The sequence below is a fragment of the Dermacentor silvarum genome, chromosome 7, assembly GCF_013339745.2.
Source record: "Dermacentor silvarum isolate Dsil-2018 chromosome 7, BIME_Dsil_1.4, whole genome shotgun sequence".
Classification (NCBI taxonomy): Eukaryota; Metazoa; Arthropoda; class Arachnida; order Ixodida; family Ixodidae; genus Dermacentor; species Dermacentor silvarum.
Genome location: NC_051160.1, coordinates 87,917,011 through 87,926,258, shown reverse-complemented (window position 1 = coordinate 87,926,258; position 9,248 = coordinate 87,917,011).

Sequence of the window (9,248 nt, the reverse complement as noted above, 5' to 3'; positions counted from 1 at the left end):
TGGATGTGTTATTCTTAAAGCAATGTTTAAAACGCTGGAGAATAATAATCTGCGGCGTTTAACGCTGCTTGCTTTTCTGGCTCCAATAGTTGCTTTGAACGCCCCGACGGGCGATCAATCAACTGTGAAGCCACAACTACGACTAAATCTTATGTCATGAGGAAAATAATGCAGTGCCACCTCCGAAATTAAAGAGATTTTTCGCCTGTACATTTACTTGGCTGGGCAACTTGCGGCCGTGGATTCTGAAACGTACACTTTGAACAGCGAGCGTCGCGTCATCACTAGGATGTCGTTACTGGCATTGACGTCGTCTGCCACGGTGCTTTTTTTTCGTTGTTTTCCACGAAACGCCTGATTCTTAGCACATACTCAATTGTGAATATGCGCCATGTTTGAGGGTGATAATTATCATTGTCGTGCACGTCTCTTTTGGGCCACTGCTGCTTTTACGAGTATGAGAACGCCAAGTTCATGTCAACAAAGCGCCACATGTCAAGAACAATTTATATGCCATGCACTAAATTTATTCGATGCAGAAAAGGCGACTTCTACAGCGATGTCTCTGTCGTGAGTAATTATAGTCACATAATACTCTGAAACTGCTCATTAGATATAACTTGAGTTTCAGAGCTAACATTTGCGTTCGCAGTAGGTGTAGTTCAAGTCGAGTCTAATGAGGTAGAGACGTGCTTAATATGGACTTTCATGGATTGCGGATTGCTAAATTCAAACGAAATTAAAATTTATAAACTGTTTGCATTTAATGTTCCCATCACACCATATAAAGTATAGTGAACACCACGAGACAGCAGAGTCGCTGTGAATTTTCAGAAAATTTGTATTTTTATTTTCATCCCAAAACTGCCATGCGTATATCACGACGTTTGGACATCATTGACGTTCCGTTTATGCAGCAGGGGTTTGGCTACTATTGAAATATGGGGATGTTATGTAGTTTGCAGGGTCTATACACAGGCACAGTATCATCTAGAATGTAGTAATCTAGAAGTGTGCAAGCATGCAAGTATTTAGCATTGTATGGCAGATGCAAATATTGAACTTTAATATTGCGAATATGCGAGAGGCTCGATTTCTTATTAGCCACTTCCATACGAAGCAACACTCAAATAAATTAGGGAAAGCTTATGGGAAGGAAATTGTTATGTTTCATTGAGAGACAGAGCAAAAAAAAAGGTACGTGAAAGGCATCGAGATTAACCAGGACTGAGCCCAGTTCGCTACCCTACACGGGGGGAATGGTAAATGGGAGCGAAAGATTAGGAGAAGAAGAGAAAGTCCACTGTAGATATCAACGACGTTGTAGACATGCATGAAATGATCAGATGCCGCGCCAGGCAACGGGCAAACAAACCATGATATGCGACCTCATGACATCCGGACCTTCCAACGTTGACGCACTTAGTATATATATGCAATCAACACGGATAAAAGGTATCCGGGATGTTCAGTTGGCAAGTTGATTTCGCCTAAGTTGCCGTACCGCGTAACGACTGTGACTAAAATAATGATCCACGTCCCCCGAATTGACCGTTAGTGGCGCTGGCTAAGACGCCCACATCTATAGTATTGTACATGTACACGAATACCCTAAAACTTGAACGATAGGATAGCCGGATAGCATCAAGGTAGCTTAATTGGTAGAGAACCGCACGCGTTATGTGGAAAATGCTGGTGCACTCCTCATAATCCATGAGCTAGATTTCGTTTCATATTTTATTTGTAGTTGATATTTCAACATCTGAATTCACCATAAAATTTGCCTTCTTCTATGCTTTCTGTGGCTTTATTGTCTTTCTATGGTCATAACCCTAATTTATTCTCGTTAATTGCGAAGCGATGGCCTCGAATTCAACCGCATTGATGGCGTGAGCATGCATACGAAGATTTATCGGCTAGTCGCCTGCTCCTACGTTGACGTACCATGTGAGGCTAGTTACGATCCACGACATTTGTCTTTTTTTCCCCTCTTACCTAATACCACACGGGGTTACCTTCAAGGGTTCATTATTTCTTTAATAGTTGCCGTCAGCAAATTTAGGCAAAATGTTCCATTGAAGAAGGACAAAGAAAAATCTGTCAGCCCTTCCACTGGGGTGGAGATGGAAGACCAGTGAAGCTTTACTATGGTGGGAATAATGTATTTCCAATCTTGACTATTAAGATGTGATGGTGTAATTGGTTATTTGAACTATTAAAGAATAAGAAAAATATATGGCCCTGTGGTTTTCATTCATTTAGTGACCACAGGGACCGTGGACTTATGGTCGCTACGGTACACCGCCATAGGGTGTACGGCAACGGTTGGCACGTTCTTCCTAAACATGTCACCAACGCCACGCGCGCTCGGTGCGAACGCAGGCGAATCGCCACCGCCGTCCACAAAAGTTCTGCGCGTTGCTGGTGCTGCTACATGTCCAAGTTTATACAGCTCCTCAGAATTTTATTGCGATAGCAATTATATGAACACTCAAAGCGGATTTCTGCCGTCGCCGTTAGGTTTCGCATGAGGTCAACGGCAATTAAATCGTCGCCGCGCGCCGTATGTTGTATGAGCAAGTGAAAGCGCGCGAGGGACGTGCACTTTCACGGGGAACGAACGCACGGTGGAGAGCAAACGCTCGTTCTGCGCCGTGCTCCCTGAAGGGCTGCAGAACTAAGCATCTCTTTCCTTAGTTACAATCACCATGTATATATAGAGCAAGCGCGACTTCTTCCATCGCACGAGAGGCCGTGGAGGGACGGGAGGGAGGGGAGGCGACGTTTAGATGTTGCACAAAACGCGTTACTATATAAAAAATCTCGCACTTTCACCCGAAAGGCAAAGCATCAATTGCGATAGCAAATTAGTAGAGAGCTATACGGGGTAAGGATGGTTCTTTTATCAGCCGTATTAACTTGGAAATGCAGCAGCACCAGCAGTACGCGCAGAACTGTCGTCGACGTCGTCGCGGTTTTGCCCGCGTTCGCACCGAAAGCGCGCGGCGTTGGAGACTGTTGCTGGTGCCTCTGGGGGCGGCTCGGAGGTTTTCGACGAGATAAGAACGGCACACCCGTCGAGCAGCATAGGAAGTCCTTACCACCTACTCACCTCGCGACGTTCGTCCACCTTTACCACCTTGTTTGGTTTGGTGCCTATAGATATAGCACAACCCACTACGGGGGATTGGCCATGAATCGGGCGGCAATGGGAAGAAAAATGAAGGATACCTAAATGGGATTTTCTTACTTAAGAATGAGATAATAAATGAATTATAATCGTTAATATTAATTTTCATGCTATAGCATCTTAAAATTTGAAGCAAATATTTTTGTTGTCTTGTGAAAAAAAATTTGCATGGCAGTCTCCTTGTTTCCATTACAAAATTAAATATGGCATCACATACGTTCCTATTACAGTGTCCTAGTGCCGACGCTCCCGGAGATAGAATGATAGGTAACGTAGTGGTCAATCCAAGTTGGCGAAGGGGACCTTCTAGAAGTCGTTTTCTATGCATAGTGAACCTACGACACTCTATAAAGAAATGATCCATAGTTTCGTGTTCATTGCAATAAAAGCATTGAGGGGAAGGCGCCAAACCAGACCTATGGGTATAGAAATTAAGCCTTGGTATTCGGCAATGCATTCTAGTAAACGCCACTTCAAATTTTCTTGTTGAACACCATCTGCTGTGCCAAGGAAACCTAAGGTGAGGAAAATCGGTGTTATTGAGTACACATGATTTGGCCTCTTCTTCTTGGACAGAAATTTTTTTAAATCTCGCAGAAGTGACGTATGCCAAAGGTCTTAGGATCCTCAGTACCGGGCCGTTAAGAGATGCCGCTGCTAGTGCGTCTGCAGATTCGTTTAAAGTGAGCCCCACGTGCCCTGGCACCCATACCAGATGGATAAGGCGTAAATGTTGGGGGATTGATGAATGAAATTCTCGGAGAATGATAGATGAATTGGGCACTGATAAAGCGGATCAAACAGGCAAGGAGTCGGTTAAGATTACGGCTGAAGTAATAGATGTGGGAAGTTTTCGTAGACCTAGGATGATCGCTAATAACTCCGCCTGAAATATTGGCGTAAAGTCGGGTAGTCGAAGGGAGAAAGACCAATTTAATGATGCCGAAAAAGTACCCACTCCTGCCTTCTCTTCACTGACAGAAGCATCTGTAGCTATTACTGCATTTATTTGGAGGTTCTGGAGGTGGTCATCTAGCAAACTTTTTAGGTATCGAATAGGCAGGAGTTTAGCGTTATTAGGAAATATATCATCGAATTCAACGCTTACTGTCGCAGTAGGGAAATTTTGAAAATCGACTTCACGGATTGATATTTCTAATGGCTCTAATAGTTTCTGCAGAAAAACTACCTGGGGACAATGCAGTCTGGACCATTGATTCTCAAGGAATGCAGTCGCTTCTCTAATAAACATATAGAAGGAGCGTCTCTGGGCAGAAGCATATATGTTCAGTAACGTTTGGACTTTCAGTATACGAAAACGAGTTTGAAGAGAAGGCAGGTGAGTTTCATGATAAAGAATATTATTCGCTACATATTTTGTAAGGCCGAGACATAGACGTAGTGATTCGCGTTCTAAAAGAACCAGAGGGCGTAATTTATAAATAGGACCTCCAGAAAATAACACACATCCAAACTCTAGAATGGGGCGGACATACCTACAATAAATCATCAGCAAGGTCTCCCTGCGCATTCCAAAACGATTGCTGCTGACTCTTCGTAATAAACCGACTGCGCGTGCTCCTTTAGATGCGATGTATTCTATGTGTGTCTTCCAATTAAGCTTTTCTATAAAAATCATTCCAAGATATTTTAAAGATTGCACCTGCGGAATAATCTCCTGGCCATACGACAGTGTTATTCGGATAGGAAAAGTTAAGGGAAAAACAATGATTGCACTTTTCCTGACATTTAGCGACATTTGTATTCCTTTTAGCCATATTTCAATGTTATTCAAATGCAATTGCAAAGTTTTATATACGCTATGAATATCATTTAACACTGAGAAAAATGCGATATCATCAGTGTATACGTATACCTGTACGTCATGATGTGTCGGGATGTGATTCAGTAAAATATTAAATAATACGGGGGGAAAGTACTGCACCTTGAGGAACGCCCCATGTCTGTTTGTAAATGTGAGAAGACACACCGTTTTGATTGCAATAAAATGTGCGTCCGCTTAGAAAATTTTGACTCCCTGCAATTATGTACTGTGGGAGACTCACACTTTCGAGTCTGTTGATTAAGGTACCGTGATCGACACTGTCATACGCCTTCGCAATGTCTAATGTGACTAAGGCAGCGTACAGGTTGTTGCGGCGAGCGAGTTGAATTCGACTCTCCAAGTCAACATGAGCACACCAAATTGAGCAGCCGGGCCTGAATCCTATTTGAGAATCACTTAATATTTGGTTCTCGCCTATCCACCTATCGATGTGACCGTACAGAACTCTATCGATTAATTTTACGAGATTTGAGGTCAGAGAAATAGGTCGAATGTTATCTTTTGTATATCCATCACCCGGCTTTTTGAGTAGCGGAATTATTTTGGCAACCTTCCAATCTGGATGAATCCATGCATTTTTAATCGAGAAATTTATAAGATTAAGCAAATCCTAGGGTGATAATTCGAATAATAGTTTTATCATTGCTGTAGTTATGCCATCAGGACCTGGGGCTGAAGCTGGCAGCATCTTTACCACTCTCATTAATTCTCCTAATGTGACTGCTATGTAATCATTAGCTGTTTCAGGCGCCGGTATATGATAGGGGCGAAGTGATATGAATCGACGCTCTAAGCCTTTTGCAATCTCCTCCAGTGATTGTACCAATTCAGTGGAAGTTAAGCTAACAGACCCTACATTTATCTGGGCTGAAACAATCTTTTTAGACCGTAGAAACCTAAATAGGGCTTTTTTATTACTAGACTGCGATAGGTAACTGTAATGTTTAGTGTGATAATTTTCTTTCGCTTTGTCAACTGTTTGCCTGAATGTAGTTGCAACAAATTTATAGTCATTCCAATTACGTGGACATTGATTATACAGTAAATTTCTCCAGGCTGCCTTTCTTCTTTTATATTCGCTTTCACAGTCCGGATTCCACCATGGTGAATAAGTACCCCCTTTAGTTGAATGCATACTGAAGCTGGATTTTTTTGTAACTGTCACTTATCACTTGACACAAATTAACTGCCTTAACTTCATCATTTAGGCCAACCTGTTTATTTAAAGCTGATCGCAATGAATCTTGAAGTTTACTATAGTTAACATAGGTGCATACATAATTTTCGACCAAATTAATTGGTCGCATGACTTCAAAAATTATTGGAAGATGGTCGCTATTTGTGGCCGAGGTGATAGCAGACCAGGAGATAATTGCACAACCTGAACTGGTAAAAGTTAGGTCTAACACCGAACGCGATTTGCCGGAAACATAAGTTGGGGTTCTCGAATTTACACAGTTAAGATTATTTGACGAAACCCAATCCAACAATCGTCTACCACAAGAGTCGGACCGATAACACCATGATACCAGGTGAGAATTAAAGTCACCAGCTATGATTAGATCCTTTCTGCAGGTTGCAAGCACGGCATCGAGAGAACCTGTATTGAGAACTCCTGTAGGAAAATAAACATTGACTACCGAAAATGGGTCGCATCCAGGAAGCGTTAAATCCAATGCTAGAATCTCACTTTCAGCAGAGAGTAACTGGTGACTAATCTTAGCTCTATGACAAATTTTTGTTGAGATGGAAAATGCTTATCCCCGTCTACGAGAAGGGCGATCTAGACGAAAACTGAAATAATTCTTTAAATGAAAACTCCTTTCTGTGGATAACCAAGTTTCTTGCAAAATAATGAAATCAGGCCAAAATTCTTCACAGAGATATAACAGATCAGTGGCTGCAGCAAAAATGGAACGACAGTTCCACTGCAGAACTTTCAAGCTTCCTATGTTGATGATATTCCGGCAGTATTTACTGCCGTCTGTAGAATGTTATCCTTTAGGAAATAATCCTTTGTTAACCTGTCATTTTGACTCTTTTTAGCTTTTAGTTTATGGAGGGTAGTTGCTCTCGGGGAGTTTGGAGAAGCACGACGTTTACACGTTCGAGCATCTAAATCCATGTTCTCAGTGGTATCTGAACCAGTCTCGTGACTGTTTAAGCCCTCAGGTTCGACAGGAGTTGCGGGACCTGCGGTGTCATCAGTACTGCGAGGCGAGGCCTCTGCCGATTGGTGTTTCTTTATATTTTCATCAGAAACTGCAATTCCAGAAGGAACATTTGGATGCGCAGTAACATGAAAACGTTGCGACAACTGAGAAGTGAAAACTTGCCCAATTGTCTCTGAAAGGTTCGTAAATAAACTGTCAAGGGCTTTTGCCATAGCCTTCTCTACAGCTGCAGCTACATCACCAAGGGATGCATCCATAGCTTTGGAGTGACGAGCAGCAGCTTCAGCATAACCACATGGTTTCTCTAAGGCAAGAGCATGAGCTTCACAACGCGAACACCGTTTCTTTTCTATAATTTGCATAACTTCAAGCTCTTGGTCTCTCGCAGGGCATATCGTACAGTCCGCAGGGTGGGAACCTTCATACAAACAGCATCGTTCGCTCTGAGAGGAACACGTTTTTCCATCGTGACCTTCTCCGCAAATGCGGCACCGAACATCAGATATACATCCGTTAATGCTGTGGCCATATCGCCAACACTGAACGCATTGCATTGGGCGGGGAGAAAGTGCTTCCACCCTGTATAATAAGGGCCACGCCTTGATCTCTGACAGCCTAGTTGTGCCTGCAAAGGTGACAATGACCGACTCTGTGGGGACTCTGATTATCGGAAACGCGTGAACATCGGTAGACTGATACGGCACCTGCCGGGGAGAACATCTCCAGGACCTCGGAAGCACACAGACTCGCATCGACTCCACGAACTAGCCCCTTAACGCAAGCTAGACGAGGAGGAATAAAAGGCCTCACCGGGTGATTCGCGAACATTTCACACTGCAGAAGGTCGGAGACACAGGTCTGGTCCGGCGAACAGCATAGAATGCCCCCTCTGCCAAACTGTCGAACATCGGTTATGCTTTGGAAGTGCGGGGTTGCTTTCCGAAGCTCTTCTTCAGTCGCCTTTGGATTTTTCACGCGGATGTATCCCCCATTGGTCGGCACTAGGGCCACTGGAACGCTGTGAATACCACTGCTCAAGAAAGCCTCTATAGGAATGTCATTATTTAGAAGTGAAGCCGTCCAGAGGAAAGACCTCTGGCCGGGAGAAGAAAGAGACATTAGCAACTTACAATCTGATTAATCACACAATAAGAGGACTGTACTAAACAAAGCTAAAGAAAAAAAGAAAAAACGTGTGGTTGATTCCTCTTATATAGGAATCGGTATAGAACACGAAAGTGAAACGTGTCTTCACAGAAGTAGTGTAATGTTTATTGCACATTGATATATAATGTCTATTGGTGTTTTGTGGCTAAAGCGCCCTTAGGCGTTGATGCACCCACGCTGACGCCTGGTGGCACGTCTCCTCAATCACGACTACCAACGTCGATGACCATGAGCAACCGTCGTGCATATGGAAGCTGCACTACGCTGCACACGCTAGCACAACGCGAAAGACGAAGCACGTAACTGACACACTAATACAACGCGCAAGACAAAGCACGTAACTGAATCCGTCACCGAGTCAAATCAGCGCGTACAGCGCGTCGTAATTGCAGCCTCCGCGATCAACTTCAGAAACATTTTCAGAGCTAATTGCGGAGGCCACGCTCCGCTGTGCTGAGTACGGTGAACGCCACCTAGGTGGCGTTGGTAGTGCTTCTTGATGCCAGCGTCCCTTCGAATGCTGGCATCGAGGCGTCGTAGTGCTGAGACCACCGAAGCGTTCACTGTCGGTGCGCGTTAGTGTCATAATGCAGTACTTCTCTTTTCTGCTCGTAGGCGGCGGCACCGCCCCGAGCAAGAGCGCGGGTACACGGAGGAGTGTTAGATATATAAGGCGCGTCTGTGTAGCTCTCTGCAAATGCGTTTGTGGCGCAATGGGTTAAACGCTCGGCGATCTATCGTCGCGGACCGAGAGGTCGTGGGTTCGATTTCCAAATTTTGCATGTTTGTGGAACTTTTTCTTCTGGTTTCTTTCTTTGTATTATGTTATTTCCGTGACGGAAATACGTCAGTGAAGTCTTGGTGGACCCCG